The 26,337-nt window shown below is 39.1% G+C and overlaps 1 pseudogene; it reads left to right on the top strand.

The window, feature by feature from the left end:
• Window positions 1-18,975: 18,975 nt before the first annotated feature.
• The window catches only part of LOC112177921, a 128,416-nt pseudogene continuing 121,054 nt past the window's right edge, over window positions 18,976-26,337 (top strand).

Here is a 26,337-nt window from a genome sequence, read left to right as displayed (position 1 = left end):
GTATGATTGACTAGCTTTCTAGGGCTTGATTACATGTTTGATAGGATTAGTCTTTGTGCTTTCACTTAGATTAATTAGCGTTGAAAGTAAAATATGGGAATTCGTTTGCTTTCTAATGTTTCACATGATCAACTCCTTTCACATGACTTGGAAGAGCAATATAAAGTTAATTCGAATTTAATCATGAACTTGGTTTTAATCTTTGTTTCTTACATTTCATTCTTGTATTTGTGTTTTTGTTTATACTTAGTTTTAATTCTTGTTTTTAATTTTCGAAAAACCAAAAACCTAAAACCCCCTAAATTCGTGAATAGTGTTTATGTGTGAATAGTATTCTTTGTTTTTATTTTAATTGTTTAAATTGTCTTACATTGACAGGTGTACCCTCAATCCCCGGAATAGAACGATCCCTACTTGCTTATACTACTAATGATATTTCTAGGGTTAAATTATATGCTTGCTTTGAGCGTATCAATTTTTGGCGCCGTTGCCGGGGATTGAAAAATCACTTGTTGCATTGTGAATATTGTTGTTTTCGTAAATATTATATATATGTTCATATTGTGATCGAAATTTAGTAAAGAAAATACTTAGGTTGTTATTTATATTATTGAATACGAGTTTTATTGTAAGTTGTAAATTAAAGAGGAATAGGTGAAGTCGTGTTTATTAATAATGACCTAAACCCCTTATTGGTACCTAGTTCAGGTCCCTTAAGGTTGAGGGCGGTTTTTATTAATATTCATTGAACTGTCTTCACACCTAGGACCTTTTTCATCTAAGTAAGTATAGCCTATGTGGAATGGTGTCTAGGAAGGGGACAACGTTCATAACGGGTTTGGATCCAGAAGTGCTTACAAATGGGCCTAAACCACATTGTGGGAGTAGCTCATGCCAAAATGGATTCTGCCTCTTGTGTTCGCCCTCCCCTACCTGGCCATTTCAGTAAGGTTGCCCAAAGGATGAAGGAGGGACTTTGTGTCGAGACAACTATACTTGGGCCGCACGTCCACTTGATTTACCACTTGGAATTCAATTTGAAATCAATGATATACATAACAAAAGAAAATGTTGTGATACACTAAGGTATATTGGATTAAACATAGTCTTGAAAAGGGTAGTTGTTTCAGTCCCATTGCACATCGAGACTCCCTGTTCCAGTACCTAAGTGTTGAAATAATTGTAAATAAAAGAAAAGAAAAGAAAAAGGAAATAATTGTATAAATTTTCGTGAATAGTAAAAATCAGGTTTTTGAGAGTATGAATTTTATTATAAGTTTTTGACCATAATGGAATAGGTGAAGGACTTTGTCTTTAACATTAGTCTTGCACCCTTCTCTTTCATGTGGCGCACCTTAGTAGCATAGGGTGTCTAGGTTGATTGGATACGAGAAGTGCTAGCAAAGGGTCTCGTCCCCTGCTAAACAAGTGAGCTGAGCTCCGCCAAAATCGTTCCTCTACTACCTGGCTCTATGTGAAAAGAGTTACCAAAAGATTGAGGAGGGCGACTAGTATTAAGGATTGAGCCCTTGGACCGCACGTCTAAACTTTGGTTAAGGGCTTATAATGAGATTCAAACTTTTATTAACTATGCCATACCCTGACTAAAATTTGTATATATGTAACATTATACTTTGTGGAATTTTTGTAATTTATACTTCTCTTTATACTTGTAAATTCGTGAATAGTAAATCGTGAATAGTGACTCGTGAATAGTAACATTTATGTATAAATCATTAACTTGTATTTACTTCACTATACACTTTACTAACTTTTCTAAATTTTAACAATGTTCAGGATTTCTATGAATGACCGAGCCTTCTAGACCTTCTACAGTTAAAGAAATTGAAGCAAGGCTCGCTCGTTTAAAGAATTCTTCACTCCTTGAGTACAAAAAGCCCTCTTCTCCAACATACAAGGAATACTGATGTCGCTTTTGTCGAGCGACCAATTTAACCCTGAAATGTCATTAGTAGTATAAAGTAAATAGGGATCGTTCTATTCCGGGGATTGAGGGTACACCTGTCATTGTCAAACAATTAAACAATTAAAATTAAAACAAAGTATAATATTTACAAAATATAGACATATTTACGAAAAGGGGGGAGTTTTTGGTTTTTGGTTTTAATTTCCGAAAATAAAATCTAAGTTACCTAAATAATTAAAATGCAAAAACATAAAAATACAAATGGAATGCAAGAACAAAGATCAAAGTCGAAACTCATGATTAAAATTAATTCAAGTTCATCATTGTTCATCATAGTCATGCAAGAGGAGTTGATCATGTGAAACGTTCAAAAGCAAACAATTTCCCATATTTTACTTTCAATGCTAATTTACCTAAGTGAAAGCACCTAGATTAATTCTATCAAACATGCAATCAAGCCCTAGAAAGCTAGTCAATCATGTCATGTTTAACGCAATAAACACCTAGAAAGGCTATCAACTCAAATGTGCAACTTAGTATGAAAAAGTCCACCTAATTGCAATCTTCTTTGATTAAATTCGGTTTTTGTACAAAACCTTTACTACTTATCGATTCAAGAACACAAAACCAAAAAGTTGATTCATGTTCTCAAATTCGTAGCAACATTCACATAAAAACCCTAAATGTTTCGAACCATTCAAGATAATCATACAAAAGATTTCTATCATGCAAATTTAATCAAACACTCACACAAAAGCTACCATAAATCGCAATATATGAATCTGAAAATTAACAATTCATCATAAAATTTCAGAAAACAATACTTGTTCATACATATGTGTCAACTAAGGCAAAACCAACGAAAATACAAAGCAAAGGTACAAGGAGAATCGGATTACACCGTGATGAAGATGAGATGAATGAAGTGATGATGTGGTCTCTTGAATTTCGAAAGCAATCTTCAAGGTGGAGGGTGGATGGTGTGCACGGCTTGTCTTCTTCTTCCTTGGCCTTGCTTGCACTTCGTGGTTGCCCTAGAGGATGGAGAAGAACACGGCTAGGCTAGAGAGATTTCTGAATTATTTTCTCAAAGTATAAACGCAAAAGTATGGAATTTTCGGACCCCTTGACGTTGAGAGAAGAGAGGAATATATAGGGGACGGCTTCTAGGTGTTCAATCCGTCCACAACCCTAGCAAAGCTCACGGCAATCTCTTGCTTCCTCCACCTAATTTTCTCCAATGATTTCGTGCCACATAAGCCCTATGAGGTGGTGCAACCAATCACAAAATTCCAATATAAATTCCCTAAATAATCTTGCCGAAATATATATAGATATTTTCTGATTTCCTTCACCAATTTCGGCAACAATATACTTAGAGAATAAAGGGGGACGAACCTAGACTCCTTTGAGAGCTTTTTGTGTTCAACACATATTCTCTTTCCTTTAAAAGCTCCCTAAGAAATCTCCACGAAATCTCTTTATTTTTTTCTGATTTTTCCTCACGGCAAAACCCTAGTTTTTCTCTTCATTATCTTTTGCCGAATTCCCTAGGGTTTGCACGGCATCCCCTTGTTTTCCTCTTGGCTTGGACGGCTAGGTCTTCTAGGGTTTTATCTCTTGATTTATTTCCATAAAAATAACCCTAGAAAATCTCCTTTTAATTTCTGATTTTCTTGGACGCCACCTCCTTGTTTCTCTCTTGCAAATTCACGGCAACAACAACCTTAAGGGTTAGGGTTTGCGTCACAAACCCTAATGTCATGGGCTTTGATGGGCCTTTATCCAATTTGCCGAAAATCCAAAGAGTTCTTGGGCCTCGTTGCTTCATCTTCAAGCCTTCTCATTTTCCAACGCAAAACACAATATTTTTCCATTTCTTTTTCATGGTTGCGTTGGAAACTTGCTAGGGAAGCCTTCCTCCATTTTGTAGGATTTCCTGGTTGGACTAGGAAAGCTTGTTTCTTCATTTCTGCTCAAATGTGTGGGCCATTTTCTCTCATGTTCGTTCGTCTTGATGTTCGCAAGCTCCTCTTTCCATTCGTGCGTTCATTTCCACTTTCTAGCTCGGAGGTCCTGAAAATAGAAACTATACTTAAAATAGAAACTTTCTAAAAAATAAAAATAGAAACTTACTAAAAATGAAAAATAGAAATTTTCCAGAAATGAGAAATGAAAAAAAATGAGAAATGAGAAATGAAAAATGAAGACAAAAATGGAAACTTTCTACAATAAGGAACTTTCCCAATCAAAGAATGGAAACTTTCCCAAACAGGGATTTTTCAAGGAAATGGCGCAGAAAAGTGTAGGGAAATGCAGTTAAAACGTCGCATTAAAATGCTCCTATCAAATTCCCCCACACTTAGCTTTTGCTAGTCCCTTAGCAAAATCAAACTAAGACACACACGAAGACTCAACGAAAATTTAAAGACTTGACAAAAACAATGATTCTATTGCCCTTCAACTATTCGTCTCAGCAATCTCTTACTTTCATAACACCAAGATTAGCACTTAACCAAAATTCAATGTTAGGCATTCGAGAGTTAATTAAAACACATAACTTACATATACACAAGTAGGACTTGGTTGAAACAATGGTGATGGTTTCTGTCAAGCATGTTTCAAACAAGTTTGATTCAAATCTCACAAGTTATATCCCTCTTTCTTCTCTCAGATCATGGCAATGCTTAAAAGCTTATACACTCAAGTATATGTGAAAGATAAGTATATCACATCATGTAAGAAACGAAAGCACATGTATAATTTTCTTTAGAGATCTCATGAAGGATACCAACTACTTGCACAGATGGACCCAAGCCATAGGTTCAACTCTTGTAACTCATCTCCACATCAAGGGCTGTCCCATCTTAAGGATCAAGAAGGTCTTCTCAAAGGTTGTAATGGGGCTAGGGCTTAAGGTTTAAGGAAATGAAAGGTAAGGATTTATCAAAGTGTCCTAAAAACCTAGCAGAGCATATGTAGATGTAGAGACCTCAAGAAATCCACCAAGGTATTGCAAAAACGTCACTTTCCCTAGAGGTAACATAAAAGGGGCCTAATGTCTTCATGTTGGGCCCAATCTTCATTGTAAACTTCCCTTGAACTATAGTGAATGGACAAAGGCCAAATTTTTCTGTAGTGGGCCTTCAGTTCAACGTAAACTCCAAAATCACCAAATATGGGGGACTAAAATCCATAAACATTTTTCTTTCTTTTCTTTTTAGCCGTATACATTTTTTCTTTTTCTTTCTTTCTTTTTCTCGGCTTTTTCATATATTTTTCTTTTATGGACAAGTCTACCCCCACACTTTAACTTTCACCTCTTCTCAATTTTCATCCTTAGCACCAAACCCACGAAGTATGTCTCAAAAGATAGCTCCACTAAGTTCTTAGAACAAAGGGTAGGGTTTTAACTATACTAAGCTTCATGGTTAAGGGTTTTAAGGGTGATGAATGAAAAGGCTCAATGTAGGCTCAAAGGGGCTTATCTAGGGGAGTCCCACGACGGGCACAATTAGGGACACAGGTTTATTTGGCAATGGTGGAAATTCCTAGGGTGCCTCTATCCCTTCCAGAATCAGGGCCATGTATTGACAAACGTCTCAACAAGCACAAGAGTGAATTCTAGCATTCTCTAGTCCATCAAACTTAATCTATGGCAAGCAATCAATCAAATGAAGAATAATGAGATCATCAAAATATCGCCAAGAAAATAAGAATATATTTTTCATTTCACTCCAAGAAAAAGGGACATGGCTCAATTATCTCACATGGCTTATATGAATCAAAACTCATCCTAACATGCTCATATTCTGTACCAAAGTTTTCGAATCCATATCCACTACAAGGCACACATTTTTCATATATCTCAATTAACCAAAGAATACCATGTTTAAGTCATCTCAATTTTGTGATCCTCTTTTAGTCATGATTTCAGAGATATAGAATCATCCTAGACAGTTGAAAGGGCATCCTAAGACTCAAAACAAAAACAAAAGCAACGAAAATTTTTAAATTTTTGACATTTTTCAATTTTTTGTATTTTTCAATATATGACTCAAGATAAAAGTGTAAATCCCTTCCCCCACACTTAAATATTGCATTGTCCTCAATGTAATCAATAAAAAGCATGCAATGAAACACTTAAGCATATAGGGATGAAATTTACGAAAATGACTACCAACATAAAGAAAAATTGGAGAAGTAAAAGGGAGAGATAAAACAAATCTGCGTTGATGACTCCTCCACAGCTACTTCAGAATTGGGTTGCCTCCCAAGCAGCGCTTAATGTTTATAGTCTTTCAGCCTAGACTTGTACCTCCATTTAATCCTCAGGGTTTGGAACGTTTTGGAGGGGTACATCCTCCACTTCATGTTCCACAAATGCCTCATAGTAAGGCTTCAAGCGATGGCCATTCACTTTGAACTCGTTGCTTGTATGTTCACTCTTTATCTGCACAGCTCCATGAGGAAACACATGAGTGATAACAAAAGGTCCAATCCAACGAGAACGAAGCTTACCTGGGAAGAGTTTGAGACGAGAATGGAAGAGAAGAACTTTTTGACCCACAACAAAAGTCTTTATTCGAATCATTTTGTCATGGAATGCCTTAGTCTTATCCTTGTAAATTTTAGCACTTTCAAAGGCATCATTCCTTATCTCCTCTAACTCTTGCAATTGCAACTTCCTATGAAGCCCAGCTGCATCCATATCCATGTTGAACTGCTTCACAGCCCACCAAGCTTTGTGCTCCAACTCCACAGGTAAATGGCATGGTTTGCCATAGACAATGCGATATGGTGACATACCTATGGGAGTTTTGTATGCAGTTCTGTAGGCCCACAAAGCATCCTCTAGACGCAAGGACCAGTCCTTTCTGTTGGGGTTCACAGTCTTCTCCAATATCCCCTTGATCTGACGATTAGAGACCTCAGCTTGCCCACTAGTTTGGGGGTGATAAGGTGTAGAAACCTTATGTGTGACGTCATATCTCCTCAAAAGAGCCTCAATCGTCCGGTTGCAAAAGTGGGATCCTCCATCACTAATGAGAACTCTGGGCATTCCGAACCTGCTAAAGATGTTAGACTTGATAAAATCTGCAACAACTTTAGAGTCATTAGTTCTAGTGGCCTTTGCTTCCACCCATTTGGAAACATAGTCCACTGCAAGTAAGATATAGAGAAACCCAAAAGATGAAGGGAAGGGTCCCATGAAATCTATACCCCAGACATCAAATATTTCAACAGTTATTATATTGGACAATGGCATTTGATCTCTAGGACCTAGATTTCCTGTTCTTTGGCACTTATCACAAGTTAAACAATAGGCATGTGCATCCCTAAATAATGTTGGCCAATAGAACCCAGACTCTAGCACCTTAAACGCAGTCTTCTTAGACCCAAAGTGTCCCCCACATGCTTTAGAGTGGCAAAAAGAAAGTATAGCATTATGTTCATGTTCAGGCACACATCTCCTAATCAATTGATCAGAGCAATACTTCCACAAATAAGGTTCATCCCAAACATATTGCTTAACAGTTTTCTTAAGCCTATCCCTATGAGCACGTGACATGGTATCAGGAATCTTTCTAGACACAATATAATTCACAATGTCCGCATACCATGGTTCACTTACCTGGATTCCAAAGAGTTGTTCATCTGGAAACGTCTCCACCAGAGGGAGACGGTCTTCTGCGTGCACCAAACGACTCAAGTGGTCAGCTACCACGTTTTCACTACCCTTCTTGTCCTTGATTTCCACATCAAACTCTTGCAAGAGTAGGATCCATCTGATAAGCCTTGGTTTCGCCTCCTTCTTGGTCATCAAGTATTTCAAAGCTGCATGGTCAGTAAAGATAGTAACTTTGGTACCAAGTAAGTAAGAGCGAAACTTCTCAAGGGCAAAGACAACTGCAAGGAGCTCTTTCTCTGTGGTGGAGTAATTCATTTGTGCATCATTGAGAGTCCTTGAGGCGTAGTAGATGGCATAGGGCAGCTTTTCCTTCCTTTGTCCCAAAACGGCTCCAACTGCGTAGTCAGAGGCATCACACATTAACTCAAAGGGCAAGGACCAGTCTGGAGGTAACATGATGGGGGCAGATGTCAACAACTCCTTAAGCTTGTCAAAAGCTTCTTGACACTCCTTGTCAAAGTGAAAGGGCACATCCTTCTGGAGTAGTTGACATAAGGGTCTCGAAATTTTGGAGAAGTCCTTGATGAACCTCCTGTAAAAACCTGCATGACCAAGGAAAGAACGAATCTCTCTCACAGAAGTGGGAGAGGGTAAGTGACGCACAATATCAACCTTGGCTTTATCAACCTCTATACCCCTAGCAGAGACAATATGTCCTAGAACTATCCCTTGTTGAACCATAAAATGGCATTTTTCCCAATTAAGTACAAGGTTAGTTTCCATGCAACGTTTCAAAATTATCTCCAGATTATTAAGACAATCATCAAAATTCTTTCCAAAAACTGAAAAGTCATCCATGAATACCTCTATGATTTTCTCAATATAATCTGAAAAGATACTTACCATACACCTCTGAAAGGTACCTGGAGCGTTGCAAAGTCCGAAGGGCATACGTCTATAGGCAAACGTTCCAAAGGGGCAAGTGAAGGTTGTCTTCTCTTGATCTTCATTTGCAATTGCAATCTGGTTGTAACCAGAGTATCCATCCAGGAAGCAGTAGTAGTCATGTCCAGCTAGGCGCTCAAGCATCTGATCAATGAATGGTAGAGGAAAGTGGTCTTTCCTTGTAGTTGCGTTGAGCCTCCTATAATCAATGCACACTCTGTGGCCTGTGACTGTCCTTTGGGGCACCAGTTCGTTCTCCGCATTCCTCACCACAGTGATCCCAGATTTCTTGGGTACAACCTGAACTGGAGAGACCCACTTGGAATCTGAAATGGGGTAGATCACCCCACAATCAAGGAGTTTGATAACCTCCTTCTTCACTACTTCCATCATTGGAGGGTTGAGACGACGTTGAGCCTCTCTAGTGGGTTTAGACCCCTCCTCTAGAAGTATTCTGTGGACACAAGTCGTAGGGCTGATTCCCTTGATGTCCGCCAATGTCCATCCTATGGCGGTCTTGTGTTGCTTCAACATTTCCACCAACTTCTCTTCTTGTGGAGTCGTCAGTGCAGAGGACACAATCACTGGCAAGGTTTCCTTGTCCCCTAAGTAGACATACTTCAAATGGTCTGGAAGAGGTTTTAGCTCAAGTTCTGGGGCCTGGACCACTGAAGGTAATGTCTTGTTAGTGGATAACTGAATGGACAAAGGAGAAACAGACTTACCTATAAAGGGTGATGCCTCAAGGAAGGAGACGTTTTCAATGATTTTCTCCTCACAAGTGTCTTTCAACTTGTCCTCTGAGATGGTGACGCCTTCCTTTGTATAGCCTACCCCACTCTCAAGGGTAGTGACTAGGGTATCCTCATGCATAACATCAAACATTTTCTGCGCAAGTTCATCCAAAATGTCAGCAGAAAAACAATCATTAACCTCTAGGGGATACCTCATGGCTTCAAAGATGTTAAAGCCAATAATGTCACCATCGAACTCCATTGTAAGAGAGCCTTCATACACATCAATCTTCGTCCTAGCTGTCCTTAAGAAAGGACGTCCCAAAAGCAATGGAGTGGAACTTACAGGGGAGTCCTCCATTTCCAATACATAAAAATCAGCTGGGAAGATAAGATGGTTAACCTGTACAAGCACATCCTCCAACAAACCTCTAGGGTATGCATTGGATCTGTCAGCTAACTGAATGATAACATTGTCAGATTTAAGTTCCCCTAGACCTAGGGTTTCATAAACAGAGTAGGGCATAACATTAACAGATGCACCTAGGTCTAGCATGGCATTCTTAAATCTAGAGTTACCAATAGTACAAGGAATGGTAAAGCTTCCAGGATCCTTACACTTTGGAGGGATCTTCCTCTGAATTAGGGCAGAGACATTCTCACTTACCTTTACCACCTCCTTTTCACGGTTTACTCTCCTAGTAGTGCAAAGCTCTTTGAGGAACTTGGCATACTTAGGGACTTGCTTGATGGCCTCTAGGAGGGGTAGGTTTACTTGCACCTTCTTGAAAGTTTCCAAGATAGCTTGGTCACTTTCATCCTTCTTAGATTGGGCAAACCTGCGTGGGAAGGGCATGCAAGAAGAAGAAGGGTTAGCAATAACCGAATTTGATAAGTTAGAATTATTACCTTTGATTTCCGGTTTTGCCTTTAAAGATGAGGATGCCTTGGTCTCTTCTTTTGACGTTGCAGGGTCCTTCTCAATACCCAACTTGGTGGGTTCTTGGTCTTCCTCAATTTCTATGCTCATTTGGACCTTCTTGGGTTGCTTGGGTGGATCCACAAATGGTCTCCCACTCCTCGTAGTCACAACTGATGCATTCTCCACATTACCCTTAGGGTTAGGTATTGTGCCACTAGGAAGCTTCCCAGTCTCATGAATCTTGCTCATGAAGTCCACAACTTGGCCCATCTGTTTCTTAAGATCTGCAATATCCTTAGTGTGGGTCTGTTGTCCTTGAATCAAAGCTTGAGTAGAGTTTGTCAAGGCCTGAGTGGAACTAGTCAAGGCTTCCAACGTTTTGTCATAGTGAGACATTGAAGGTCCTGAGTTCTGTTGAGGCGGAGGCATGTAGGGCCTTTGAAAAGATGATCCTTGGAATGAAGGCCCTTGAGGACGTTGGAAGTTCCCACCAAGAGGATTCTGAACGTTATCATTGTTGGTCCACTTGAAGTTGGGATGGTCCCTCCATCCTGGGTTGTACGTATTGGAGTAAGGATCATGTCTAGGACGTTGAGGTCCTCCTTGGTATCCTCCTTGATATCCTCCAATAGCATTTGCAGATTCCCATCCTCCATTCTCATTAAGTTGAGGGCACTGATCTGTAACATGCCCTTGCATAGAGCATACCCCACAAGCTATTGTTGCACTTGGTCCCTTGGAACTTACCACTTGATTCATGAGTAGAGTAAGCTTATTCAGTTGGTCCTCAATTGCAGTATTCTTGCTCATCTCATGCACCCTACGAGTAGAGTGTCCTACTCCCTCATATTGTTGGGAGTTCAAAGCACGATTAGCTATAAGCTCCTTCCCAACTGTAGGGGACTTATCCACAAAAGCTCCCCAGCTGCAGCATCCAACATTTGCCTTTCCAAGGGTAAGAGTCCTTCATAAAAACATGTGAGTAGGGTCTCATCCTTCATCTGATGTTGAGGGCATTGTGCAAGTAGGGAATTGAACCTCTCATAGTAGGCAGCATAGGACTCATCATGAGCTTGCTCTATTCCACTAAGCTTTTTTCTAAGTGTGATGACCTTAGAAGCTGGGAAGTATTTCTCCAAGAAAGCCTTTCTCATTGTCTCCCATGAAGTGATACGTCCTGCAGGAAGCTCATATAGCCAATCTTTGGCTCTGTCAGCTAAGGAGAATGGAAATGCTCTCATCTTCAGAAGATTCTCATCTGCCCCTTGTGGTTGCATGTTTGCACAAACAGATTGAAATTCTCGAACATGCTTGTTAGCGTCCTCCATATTAAGTCCATGGAAGATAGGGAGCTTGTGCAACAAACCACTCTTTAGCTCAAACTCTGCTTGTCTTCCAGCTGTAGGGGGAGGGTATACTATGCCTGTAGGGGGTCCTCCTTCAACAGTTGCAGTGGAAAGTTCCCTAATAGATGCCATTCTCTCTTCTTCGACTTCTTCAGGTGGTGGTGAAGGTGGTGGTGTAGAGTTGGACGAAATCACAGGTGAAGGTGAACGTGAAGGAGGAGATGGACTTGGTGTAGGTGATGTAGACTCCTCAGAACAGTAGGTCCTCTTCCCTTGTTCGTTAAAGATGTACCCTCTGTGTGTCGAAGGGGAAGGGCTTGTCTGCTCAAGAAGTGAAGGACCCTTCAAGCGAGCGAGCCTTGCTTCAATTTCCTTTAGTGTAGAGGATCTAAAAGGCTCGGTCATTCATAGGAATCCTGAACATCATCAAAATTCAAAGAAGTTAGCAAAGTATAAAGTGAGTTAATTACAAATTAGTGATTTATACATCAACCTTACTATTCACGAGTCACTATTCACAAGTTACTATTCACGACTTTACTATTTATGATTTATACAAGTATAAAGAGAAGTACAAATTACCAACTATCCACAATCTTTTCACAAATAAACCACAAAAGAAATTTATACAAGTATAAAATGTACAAAGCAACACAGTTTACAAGTGGAGGTTATGTTCAAGTATCTTATTATCTTTACAAAATAAAGTTAATATCTCAATTGATTACAAGTTGTAAGTCGAGCCCAATAGAAACCACTACCATTGGTGAGATACGATCTAGGGATAGTCGCCTAGACATAAGTCACTTTCCTTTGTTTCAGAAGGCTAGATGGCCAGATTAAGAGGTAAGTGAGAGGGAGGACTCATTTTGGTGACACTACGGAGGCTACTCCCTCATTGAGGTTTACGCCCCTATTGGCTACTCCCACATTGTGGTTTACGCACGGTCTATAGTATCTCTGAGATCCAATTTGAACCCATCACCCAGGGTCTCAACCTAAGACACCACCTATATGCCCCTTACTCAGCTTGAAAAGAACTCATGTGTTAGACAGTTCTCCAAATGTTAATAAAAGCCGCCCTCAACTTCAAAAGACCTAAGAAAGGCACTAATGAAGGGTTAAGGCCAATATTAACAAAAGGGCCCTTATCTACTCATACGATTTTACACACTTATAAATAATCAAGAATTTAACAATATTTACAATTAATTCTTTACATTTCTTTTGTTTAACAAGATTAGGCACAATTTACACAAAACTTTCACACAAACAAACAAAACGTCACTATTCACATCAAATTATCTTCTTCTTCTTTTTTTTTTTTTTTTTTTTTTTTTTTTTTTTTACATATTTTTTTTTTTTTTTTTTTTTATGATTCACGAAATTAAGTGCAAAACTTTACATTCTTTTCTTTTACAATTCTTTACAACACTTAGGTACGGGAACAGGGAGTCTCGATGTGCAATGGGACTGAAACAGCTACCCGTTTCAAGACTATGTTTAATCCAATATACCTTAGTGAATCACAACATTTTCTTTTGTTATAAATACCATTGATTTCGAATTAAATTCCAAGCGGTAAATCAAGAGGACGTGCGGCCCAAGTATAGTCGTCTAGACACAAAGTCCCTCCTACATCCTTTGGGCAACCTTACTGAAATGGCCAGGTAGGTGATAGGAGCAAAAAAGTGTGACGATATTATTAATTATGTGCCTCATTTTAGCCTTATTTCTCCCTTAGTTTAGTGTTTTGAGTCATTAAGTCATTTTGAAAGTCTTGTTGAGTGTTTGGAGTGAAATAGGCGGAAAAAGTAAAATTCATGAAAAATCCTAGCTGGATCAGGATTCCTAACTGTCAACTATTTTTGCGGTCTTTACATTTTAATTTCCCTTTATTTTCTCTAGAAAATTCTGATATTCTCCTGCTTGTTGTAGGAAACGTTGCCTGGTTGAACTCTTGGAAACAGCAATGATGGAGTCATAAAATAAAGCATTAAGATATTTGACCAAGCAATGAAGAAGGGAAATAAAGGAGAAAAGATGTTTTCAGTTGAGGAATAAAAGAAAAAGATGTTTCCGCTGGAAAATAAATAAGAGAAAGACGTTTTCAGTTGGGGAATAAAGGAGAAAAGACGTTTTCAGTTGAGGAATAAAAGAAAAAGATGTTTCAGCTGGAAAAATAAATAAGAGAAAGATGTTTCAGCTTGGAAATTAAAGGAATTGCCCCATTATGAGAGGAGTTAAGACCATAAAGAAGACGTTTCAGTTGGGAAAGCCAACCAATGCTCCCCTATAAATAGGCAACGTCCAGAACTGAATTTGCATCACTTCCCAGCCAAGATCATTCCAAGACTACCCAATTCACTCCTCAAACCTCCATATCTTACAAGACCGTGACCACCATCCATCCATCAATCTACAAAGCTCTAAGGCGCTGAGTCAAGGACGCTCCATCACCATAGTAGAGACAAGTTCATCACCTTGTTGCTAAGCCGCTGAGGAAAGCTTCAAAGTGTAACTATGACTCTACTTATAATTTTTGTTTCGGTTTTGTGTGTTTCAATTTGTGAGTTGTGTAATTGGAGACATGAAATTTTCAGAATATTTTTATTAATATTTTTGAGATTTTCAGTTTATTATTGAGTTAATTTTGAGAATTCTTTTATGATGCATGTTACAATCTTGTGCCCTTTTACGTGTTTAGGTAATTTTCAGAGTTAGGTTCATAAGTTTACATGCTAGAATAACGGTGAGAGTTCTTGTGTGTTTTCTTAATTTGCCAAGAGTAATTGTTATTTGTTAAGACGCTGAGTTAAACAAGTAGCAATTAGTTCTAAAAAGTGGTAAAAACTATGTTCAATGGTTAAACGATTCTGGAAATTACGTGTTAAATTCTATGTCTAATGGTTAATTTGCACGTGTGAGTTGATTCGAGGGTTAGATAATACTACTAGTTAAGAGAATTACGCTGAGTGTTTTCGAAAATTAGTAGTATTAGGCTTGGTAAGGACTTTTCCGATCCAAGCCTACATTAGAATGAATCAGATAAGTGGATTGATCCGCTGAGGCTTTTCATTTAGGCTCTTATCTAGGCATTTAAGATGGGCACATTTTTGTAGCATGTTGAAATGGATTTTCTGTTTTTACACTTAGTAATTTCTTAGTGGTATTGGTCAAGGTTAGGGAAGTCGATCATTGTAGATAATTTTATTTGTTTTGTTTTTATTTTAAGTAGATTAGAAACCAAATTCAAAAACCCCCCATTTTATTCGTTTATTTGTTAATTGACCTTTTTGTGTAGGTGTACCCTACAATCCCCGGACTGAACGATCCCTGCTTATCCTATACTGACAACTACATTTTGCAGGGTTAAATTGTGAGGCTATTTCAGCCGCATCAGTAGGGGAGGGCGAACACAAGAGGTAGGATCCATTTTGGCATAGGCTACTCCCACATTGTGGTTTACGCCCATTTGCATGCACTTCTGAATCCAAGAACCCGTTATGAACGTTGTCCCCTTTCCTAGACACCACCCCACATAGGCTATACTTACTTGGATGAAGAAGGTCCTAAGTGTGAAGACAGTTCAATGAATGTTAATAAAGGCCGCCCTCAACCTTAAGGGACCTGAACTAGGTACCAATAAGGGGTTTAGGCCAATATTAATAAACACGACTTCACCTATTCCTTCTTTAATTTACAACTTACAATTAAAATTCGTATTCAACAATAAAAATAACAACCTAAGTAATTAATCTACTAATTTTCGACAATTACAAAATAATTAACAAGTAAATGTTTTTTTTTTTTTTTTTTTTTTTTTTTTTTCGAACACACATATAAACAAAACAAATATTCACAATATGACAAATGATTTTTTCAATCCCTGGCAACGGCGCCAAAAATTGATGTCGCTTTTGTCGAGCGACCAATTTAACCCTGAAATGTCATTAGTAGTATAAAGTAAATAGGGATCGTTCTATTCCGGGGATTGAGGGTACACCTGTCATTGTCAAACAATTAAACAATTAAAATTAAAACAAAGTATAATATTTACAAAATATAGACATATTTACGAAAAGGGGGGAGTTTTTGGTTTTTGGTTTTAATTTCCGAAAATAAAATCTAAGTTACCTAAATAATTAAAATGCAAAAACATAAAAATACAAATGGAATGCAAGAACAAAGATCAAAGTCGAAACTCATGATTAAAATTAATTCAAGTTCATCATTGTTCATCATAGTCATGCAAGAGGAGTTGATCATGTGAAACGTTCAAAAGCAAACAATTTCCCATATTTTACTTTCAATGCTAATTTACCTAAGTGAAAGCACCTAGATTAATTCTATCAAACATGCAATCAAGCCCTAGAAAGCTAGTCAATCATGTCATGTTTAACGCAATAAACACCTAGAAAGGCTATCAACTCAAATGTGCAACTTAGTATGAAAAAGTCCACCTAATTGCAATCTTCTTTGATTAAATTCGGTTTTTGTACAAAACCTTTACTACTTATCGATTCAAGAACACAAAACCAAAAAGTTGATTCATGTTCTCAAATTCGTAGCAACATTCACATAAAACCCTAAATGTTTCGAACCATTCAAGATAATCATACAAAAGATTTCTATCATGCAAATTTAATCAAACACTCACACAAAAGCTACCATAAATCGCAATATATGAATCTAAAAATTAACAATTCATCATAAAATTTCAGAAAACAATACTTGTTCATACATATGTGTCAACTAAGGCAAAACCAACGAAAATACAAAGCAAAGGTACAAGGAGAATCGGATTACACCGTGATGAAGATGAGATGAATGAAGTGATGATGTGGTCTCTTGAATTTCGAAAGCAATCTTCAAGGTGGAGGGTGGATGGTGTGCACGGCTTGTCTTCTTCTTCCTTGGCCTTGCTTGCACTTCGTGGTTGCCCTAGAGGATGGAGAAGAACACGGCTAGGCTAGAGAGATTTCTGAATTATTTTCTCAAAGTATAAACGCAAAAGTATGGAATTTTCGGACCCCTTGACGTTGAGAGAAGAGAGGAATATATAGGGGACGGCTTCTAGGTGTTCAATCCGTCCACAACCCTAGCAAAGCTCACGGCAATCTCTTGCTTCCTCCACCTAATTTTCTCCAATGATTTCGTGCCACATAAGCCCTATGAGGTGGTGCAACCAATCACAAAATTCCAATATAAATTCCCTAAATAATCTTGCCGAAATATATATAGATATTTTCTGATTTCCTTCACCAATTTCGGCAACAATATACTTAGAGAATAAAGGGGGACGAACCTAGACTCCTTTGAGAGCTTTTTGTGTTCAACACATATTCTCTTTCCTTTAAAAGCTCCCTAAGAAATCTCCACGAAATCTCTTTATTTTTTTCTGATTTTTCCTCACGGCAAAACCCTAGTTTTTCTCTTCATTATCTTTTGCCGAATTCCCTAGGGTTTGCACGGCATCCCCTTGTTTTCCTCTTGGCTTGGACGGCTAGGTCTTCTAGGGTTTTATCTCTTGATTTATTTCCATAAAAATAACCCTAGAAAATCTCCTTTTAATTTCTGATTTTCTTGGACGCCACCTCCTTGTTTCTCTCTTGCAAATTCACGGCAACAACAACCTTAAGGGTTAGGGTTTGCGTCACAAACCCTAATGTCATGGGCTTTGATGGGCCTTTATCCAATTTGCCGAAAATCCAAAGAGTTCTTGGGCCTCGTTGCTTCATCTTCAAGCCTTCTCATTTTCCAACGCAAAACACAATATTTTTCCATTTCTTTTTCATGGTTGCGTTGGAAACTTGCTAGGGAAGCCTTCCTCCATTTTGTAGGATTTCCTGGTTGGACTAGGAAAGCTTGTTTCTTCATTTCTGCTCAAATGTGTGGGCCATTTTCTCTCATGTTCGTTCGTCTTGATGTTCGCAAGCTCCTCTTTCCATTCGTGCGTTCATTTCCACTTTCTAGGTCGGAGGTCCTGAAAATAGAAACTATACTTAAAATAGAAACTTTCTAAAAAATAAAAATAGAAACTTACTAAAAATGAAAAATAGAAATTTTCCAGAAATGAGAAATGAAAAAAAATGAGAAATGAGAAATGAGAAATGAGAAATGAAAAATGAAGACAAAAATGGAAACTTTCTACAATAAGGAACTTTCCCAATCAAAGAATGGAAACTTTCCCAAACAGGGATTTTTCAAGGAAATGGCGCAGAAAAGTGTAGGGAAATGCAGTTAAAACGTCGCATTAAAATGCTCCTATCAAATACACAGTTAACGATCAAGGGAGGAGGCTGTTTCCTTCTGAAGGGTCAGTATCACCTAGTGTTTCGTCCAACTCACTTACACCTCAGAATTCACCACCTGGTTCACCACCCCCGGAAGAAAACGTTAGAATGGCCTCTATTAGAGAACTCTCTTCATCTGTGGTTCAAGAAGGACTTCCTACAAGTATTGTGTACCCTGCACCTGCCCCAGGAAAGACTGCGGATTTTGAGCTGAAGAGTGGATTGCTTCATAGACTTCCAACGTTCCATGGCCTCAATATGGAAGATGCCAACAAGCATCTTAGGGAATTTCAGTCTGTGTGTATCAACATGCTACCACAAGGAGCGGATGAGAATATCCTTAAGATGAAGGCCTTTCCCTTTTCTCTAGCTGACCGTGCCAAAGATTGGCTCTATGAACTTCCCTCTGGACGAATTACATCTTGGAACACTATGATGAAGGCATTCTTAGAGAAGTACTTCCCAGCTTCCAAGATCATCACACTCAGAAAGAAGATAAGTGGAATCAAGCAAGCTCAAGATGAATCTTATTCCGCTTATTATGAGAGGTTCTCATCCTTGATTGCACAATGTCCTTAACATCAGATGAAGGAAGAAACCTTGCTTACTTGTTTTTATGAAGGTCTCCTACCCTTGGAACGTGACATGTTAGATGCTGCAGCTGGGGGAGCTTTTGTAGACAAGTCACCTGCTGAAGGGCGAGCTATGATTGAGAATAGAGCAAAGAATGCCCAACAGTATGAGGGTGTGGGTCTCACAACTAGGAAGGTGAGTGAGATAGGTACTTCGGTCATTGAGGATAGATTAAATAAACTCACCCTTCTCATGGATCAAGTTGTGAGTGCAAAGGGAATATTGCAAGCTTGTGGAGTGTGTTCTATGCAAGGGCATGTGACTGATCAATGCCCTCAGTTATCAGAGAGTGGAGGATGGGAATCATTGAACGCCATTGGAGGCTACCAAGGAAATCATGGGGGCCCTCAACGTCCAAGATATGATCCTTACTCAAACACTTACAATCCTGGATGGAGGGACCACCCCAACTTCAAGTGGACAAACAATGAAAACACTCAAAATCCCCTTGGAGGAAGTTTCCAACGTCCTCAAGCACCACCATCTTTTCAAGGATCATCTTTTCAAGGACCTCAAGGACCACCATTCCAAAGGCCTTACATGCAGAGCCAACATGCTTCAGGAAGCTCAAATCAAAGCGTCAACTATGACAAGATGTTTGAGGCTCTCACCAGTTCTACTCAAGCCTTGGTTCAAGGACAACAGACCCACACCAAAGACATTGCAGATCTTAAGAACCAAATGGGTCAAGTTGTGGACTTTATGAGCAAGATTCATGAAACTGGGAAACTCCCTAGTAACACCATACGAAATCCTAAGGGAAATGTGGAGAATGCATCTTTGGTGACTACTAGGAGTGGAAAGGTGTTTGTGGATCACCCTAAGAAAGCCAAGGAGGCTCAAGTGGCCATTGAAGTTGAGGAGGAACAAGAAGCTACCAAGAAGAGCCTTGAAAAGGACCCTGCAACGTCCAAAGAAGAAACTAGGACGTCCTCCCCTTCTAAAGCAAAACCGAAACCTAAAGGTAATGATTCTAACTTGTCTAATTCGGTTATTGCTAATCCTTCTTCGTCTTGTATGCCCTTTCCACGCAGATTTGCTAAGTCGAAGAAGGATGAAAGTGACCAAGCTATCTTGGAAACTTTCAAGAAGGTGCAAGTTAATCTACCCCTCCTTGAGGCTATCAAGCAAGTGCCTAGGTATGCTAAGTTCTTGAAAGAGCTTTGTACCTCAAGGAGAAATAAAGGTGAGAAGGAGGTAGTCAAGGTAAGTGAGAACGTATCTGCCTTAATTCAGAGGAAACTACCCCACAAATGCAAGGATCCTGGAAGTTTTACTATTCCATGCACTATTGGTAACTCTAGGTTTGAGAATGCTATGTTAGACTTAGGGGCATCTGTGAACGTCATGCCCTATTCTGTTTATGAAACCCTAGGTCTAGGTGAGCTTAAATCTAATAATGTTATCATTCAGTTAGCTGACAGGTCTAATGCATACCCTCGAGGTTTGTTGGAAGATGTTCTTGTGCAGGTTAATCATCTTTTCTTTCCAGCTGACTTCTATGTGTTGGAGATGGAGGACTCCCCAGTGAGTTCAACGCCATTGCTATTGGGTCGCCCTTTCTTAAGGACGGCCAGGACCAAGATAGATGTGTATGATGGCTCTCTCACCATGGAATTTGATGGTGACGTTATTGGCTTCAACATATTTGAAGCTATGAGGTATCCTCTTGATGTTCATGATTGTTTTTCTATTGATATTCTGGACAATCTTGCACAGGAAATGTTTGATATCATGAATGAGGATACTTTGGTCACCACACTCGAGCAAGGAATGGGATACACCAAGGATGGCGTCACACTCCATGAAGATGTGCTCAAGGAAACATGTGAGGACGAAATCATTGCTAATGTGTCCTTCCTTGAGGCATCATCCTTTGTAGGTAAGTCTCCTCCACCCTTGTCCATTCAGTTATCTGCTAATAAGACTTTACCTTCAGTGGTTCAGGCACCAGAACTTGAACTTAAACCTCTACCAGACCACTTGAAGTATGTCTACTTAGGAGACAAGGAGACTTTACCAGTGATAGTGTCCTCCTCTCTTACTTCTTCTCAAGAGGAGAGATTGGTGGAGATGTTGAAACAACACAAGACCGCCATAGGATGGACATTGGCGGATATCAAGGGAATAAGCCCTACTACTTGCGTCCATAGGATACTTCTTGAGGAGGGGACAAAACCCACTAGAGAGGCTCAACGTCGTCTCAACCCTCCTATGATGGAAGTTGTGAAGAAGGAGGTCATCAAACTCCTAGATTGTGGCGTTATCTACCCCATTTCAGACTCCAAATGGGTGTCCCCAGTTCAAGTTGTACCTAAAAAGTCAGGGGTGACTGTTGTGAAGAATGCTGAGAATGAACTGGTGCCCCAAAGGACAGTTACTGGCCACAGAGTTTGCATTGACTACAGAAAGCTCAACGCAACAACAAGGAAAGATCACTTTCCTCTTCCATTCATTGATCAAATGCTTGAGCGATTGGCTGGACATGATTATTACTGCTTCTTAGATGGCTACTCAGGCTACAATCATATTGCCATAGCCAATGAAGACCAAGAGAAGACGACATTCACTTGTCCATTTGGAACATTTGCCTATCGTCGCATGCCTTTTGGACTATGCAACGCTCCAGGTACCTTTCAGAGGTGTATGGTAAGTATATTTTCCGATTACATTGAGAAAATCATAGAGGTATTCATGGATGACTTTTCTGTTTTTGGAAAAAGCTTTGATGATTGTCTTAATAATCTGGAAATTATTTTGAAGCGTTGTGTGGAAACTAACCTAGTGTTAAATTGGGAAAAATGTCATTTCATGGTTAGACAAGGTATAGTGCTAGGACATATTGTCTCTTCTAGGGGAATTGAGGTTGATAAAGCTAAGGTAGACCTTGTGCGTTACTTACCCTCTCCCACTTCTGTGAGAGAGATTCGTTCTTTTCTTGGCCATGCAGGGTTTTACAGGAGATTTATCAAGGATTTCTCCAAGATTTCGAGACCTCTATGCCAACTACTCCAAAAGGATGTGGCGTTTGTGTTTGACAAGGAGTGTCAAGAAGCTTTTGACAAGCTCAAGGAACTATTGACGTCTGCCCCTATCATGCTACCTCCAGATTGGTCCTTGCCCTTTGAGTTGATGTGTGACGCCTCTGACTATGCAGTTGGAGCTGTTTTGGGGCAAAGAAAGGACAAACGACCTTATGCCATCTACTACGCCTCAAGGACTCTAAATGATGCACAACTGAACTACTCCACTACAGAGAAAGAGCTCCTTGCCGTTGTTTTTGCCCTTGAGAAGTTTCATTCCTACTTACTTGGTACCAAGGTGATTATTTATACTGACCATGCAGCTTTGAAGTACTTGATGACCAAGAAGGAGGCGAAACCGAGGCTCATTAGATGGATCCTACTCTTACAAGAGTTTGACGTTGAAATCAAGGACAAGAAGGGTAGTGAGAACGTGGTAGCTGACCACTTGAGTCGTTTGGTGCACGCAGAAGACCTTCTCCCTTTGGTGGAGACGTTTCCAGATGAACAACTCTTTGGAATCCAGGTAAGTGAACCATGGTATGCGGATATTGTGAATTACATTGTCTCTAGGAAAATTCCTGATACCATGTCACGTGCTCATAGAGATAGGCTTAAGAAAACTATTAAACAATATGTTTGGGATGAACCTTATCTGTGGAAGTATTGCTCTGATCAATTGATTAGGAGATGTGTGCCTGAACATGAACATAATGCTATACTTTCTTTTTGCCATTCTAAAGCATGTGGGGGTCACTTTGGGTCTAAGAAGACTGCGTTTAAAGTGTTGGAATCTGGGTTCTTTTGGCCAACGTTATTTAAGGATGCTTATGCATATTGTTTGACTTGTGATAGATGCCAAAGAACAGGAAATCTAAGCTCTAGAGATCAAATGCCTTTATCTAATATCATAACTGTTGAAATATTTGATGTCTGGGGTATAGATTTCATGGGACCTTTTCCTTCATCTTTTGGATTTCTCTACATCTTGCTTGCTGTGGATTATGTTTCGAAATGGGTGGAGGCCAAAGCCACTCGAACTAATGACTCTAAGGTTGTTGCAGATTTTATCAAGTCTAACATCTTTAGCAGGTTTGGAATGCCTAGAGTTCTCATTAGTGATGGTGGTTCCCACTTTTGCAATCGGACGATTGAGGCTCTCTTGAAGAAGTATGATGTGACACATAAGGTTTCTACACCTTATCATCCCCAAACAAGTGGGCAAGCTGAGGTCTCTAATCGTCAAATCAAGGGGATATTGGAGAAGACTGTGAATCCTAACAGAAAGGATTGGTCCTTGCGTTTGGAGGATGCTTTGTGGGCCTACAGAACTGCATACAAAACTCCCATAGGTATGTCCCCATATCGAATTGTTTATGGCAAACCTTGCCATTTACCTGTGGAGTTAGAGCACAAAGCTTGGTGGGCTGTGAAGCAGTTTAACATGGATCTAGATGAGGCTGGGCTTCATAGGAAGCTACAATTGCAAGAGTTAGAGGAGATTAGGAATGATGCTTTCGAAAGTGCCAAGATCTACAAGGAAAAGACTAAGGCCTTCCATGATAAGATGATTCGTAGGAAGACTTTTGTTGTGGGACAGAAAGTTCTTTTATTCCATTCTCGTCTTAAACTCTTTCCAGGTAAACTTCGTTCTCGTTGGATTGGACCTTTTGTTATTACTCATGTGTTCCCTCATGGAGCTGTGCAGATAAAGAGTGAACAAACAAGTAACGAGTTCAAAGTGAATGGCCATCGCCTCAAGCCATACTATGAGACGTTTGTGGAGCATGAAGTGGAGGATGTACCCCTCCAAAACGCTCCACAACATGAGGATTAAATGGAGATACAAGTCTAGGCTGAAAGACTATAAACATTAAGCGCTGCTTGGGAGGCAACCCAATTCAGAAGTAGCTGTGAAGGAGTCTACACACGCAGATTTGATTTCTCCTTCCCTATTTCTCCTTCTTTTCATGTTTATTTTTGAAGTTATTTTCGTAAATGGCTACCCTATGTGCTTAAGTGTTACATTGCATGCTTATAATTGATTACATTGAGGACAATGCAATATTTAAGTGTGGGGGAAGGGATTTACACTTTTGTTTTGAGTCATATATTGAAAAATACAAAAAAAAAATCGAAAAATGTCAAAAATAACAAAAATTTCGTTGCTTTTATTGAGTCATTGAGTCATGTTTTGGGTGAAATAATTTCTTCATCGTAGGCGCATCTATTAAGGTGTGATGTCTAGGTCTGGTTTGGATACGAGAAGTGCTAGCAAAGGGTCTCGTCCCCTGCTAAACAAGTGAGCTGAGCTCCGCCAAAATCATTCCCTTTCTTACCTGGTCACATCCCAAAGGAGTTACCGAAAGGAGAAAGGAAATAACCCTAGTCCCTAGTTAACATTTATTGAGTCTTTTGTTTTTGTTTTCGAGTCTTAGGATGCCCTTTCAACTGTCTAGGATGATTCTATATCTCTGAAATCATGATTAAAAAAGGATCACAAAATTGAGATGACTTTAAAAAGGTATTCTTTGGTTAATTGAGATATATGAAAAATATATGCCTTGTAGTGGATATGGATTTCGTGACTTTGGTACAGAAAATATGAGCATGTTAGGATGAGTTTTGATTCATAAAAACCGTGTGAGATATTGAGCCCATGTCCCTTTTTCTTGGAGTGATAAATGAAATATATATTCTTATTTTCTTGGCGATGTTTTGATGATCTCATTATTCTTTCATTTGATTGATTGCTTGCCATAGATTAAGTTTGATGGACTAGAGAATGCTAGAATTCGCTCTTGTACTTGTTGAGACGTTTTATCAATACATGGCCCTGATTCTGGAAAGGATAGAGGCAACCTAGGAATTACCACCATTGTCAAATAAACCTGTGTCCCTAATTGTGCCCGTCGTGGGACTCCCTTAGATAAACCCCTTTGAGCCTACGTTAAGCCTTTTCTTTCATCACCCTTAAAAATCTTTAACCTAAACCTTAATATAGCTATAACCCTACCCTTTGTTCTAAGAACTTAGTGGAGCTAAATTGAGACTTTACTTGAAGATTTTTGGCGTCCATAATGAAGAATAAGAAGAGGTGAAAGCCAAAGTGTGGGGGTAGACTTGTCCATAAGAGAAAAATACATGAAAAAGCCGAGAAAAGAAAGTGAAAAAGAAAAGATACGGCTAGAAAAAGAAAAAGAAAGAAATATCAATGGATTTTAGTCCCCCATACTTGGTGAGTTTGGAGTTTACTTTGAATTGAAGGCCCACTACAGAAAAATTTGGCCTTTGTCCAACTTACTAGAGATCAAAGGAAGTTTAGAGTGAAGTTTGGGCCCAACATGAAGACATTAGGCCCCTTTATAACCCCCCCATGGGATAGTGACGTTTTTGCATACTTGGTGGATTTCTAGAAGTCTCTCTACACCAACATGAGCTCTGCTAGGTTTTTAGGACACTTTGTTAAATTCCTTACCCTTCGTTTCTTTAAAACCTTGAGCCATGGCCCCATTACAACCCTTGATAAGACCTTCTTGATCCTTAAGATGGGACAGCCTTTGATGTGGAGATGAGTTACAAGAGTTGAACCTATGGCTTGGGTCCATCTGTGCAAGTAGTTGATATCCTTCATGAGATCTTTAAAGAATATTATACATGTGCTTTCGTTTCTTGCAATATGTGATACACTTGCTATCTTTCACATATACTTGAGTGTATAAGCTTTTAAGCATTGCCATGATCTGAGAGAAGAAATAGTGGATATACTTTGTGAGGATTTGAATCATACTTGTTTGAAGCATGCTTAACAGAAACCATCACCATTGTTCCAACCAAGTCCTACTTATGTATATGTAACTTATGTGTTTTAATTAACTCTCGAATGCCTAAACATTGATTCTTGGTGAAGTGCTAATCTTGGTGTTGTGAAAGTAAGAGATTGCTGAGACAAAAAGTTAATGGGCAATAGAGTCTGTTATGTGTCAAGTCTTTAATTTTTGTTGAGTCGTAGACGTGTCTGTGTTGTGATTTTGCTAAGGGACTAGCAAAAGCTAAGTGTGGGGGAATTTGATAGGAGCATTTTAATGCGACGTTTTAATTGCATTTCCCTACATTTTTCTGCGCCATTTCCTTGAAAAATCCCTGTTTGGGAAAGTTTCCATTCTTTGATTGGGAAAGTTCCTTATTGTAGAAAGTTTCCATTTTTGTCTTCATTTCTCATTTCTCATTTTTCATTTCTCATTTCTCATTTCTCATTTCTCATTTCTCATTTCTGGAAAGTTTCTATTTTTCATTTTTAGTAAGTTTCTATTTTTCATTTTTAGAAACTTTCCATTTCTCAATTTTAGAAAGTTTCCATTTTTCAAATTAGGTAAGTTTCCATTTTTCATATTAGTTTCTATTTTCAGGACCTCCGAGCTAAAAAGTGGAAATGAACGCACAAATAGAAAGAGGAGCTTGCGAACGTTAAGGCGAACAAATATGAGAAGAATTGGGCCACACAATTGAGCAGAAATGAAGAAATAAGCTTTCCTAATCCAACTAGGAAACCCTGCGAAATGGAGGAAGGCTTCCCGAGCAAGTTTCCAACGCAACCATGAAAAAGAAATGGAAAAAATAATGTGTTTTGGCGTTGGAGATGAGAAGGCTTGAAGTTGAAGCAACGAGGCCCAAGAACTCTTTGGATTTTCGGCAAAATGGATCAAGGCCCACCAAAGCCCATGACATTAGGGTTTGTGACGCAAAACCCTAACCCTAAAGATGTGTTGCCGTGAAAACCAAAGGGAGGAGAGGCAAAGTGGCGTGAAAATCAAAGAAGGAATAAAAGATTACGCCAAGAGATTTTCTAGGGTGAAGTTTAAGGAAAGAAATCAAGAAA

Source organism: Rosa chinensis, chromosome 7, assembly GCF_002994745.2.
Source record: "Rosa chinensis cultivar Old Blush chromosome 7, RchiOBHm-V2, whole genome shotgun sequence".
Taxonomy (NCBI): Eukaryota; Viridiplantae; Streptophyta; class Magnoliopsida; order Rosales; family Rosaceae; genus Rosa; species Rosa chinensis.
This window is presented reverse-complemented; position numbering and strand designations above follow the sequence as displayed.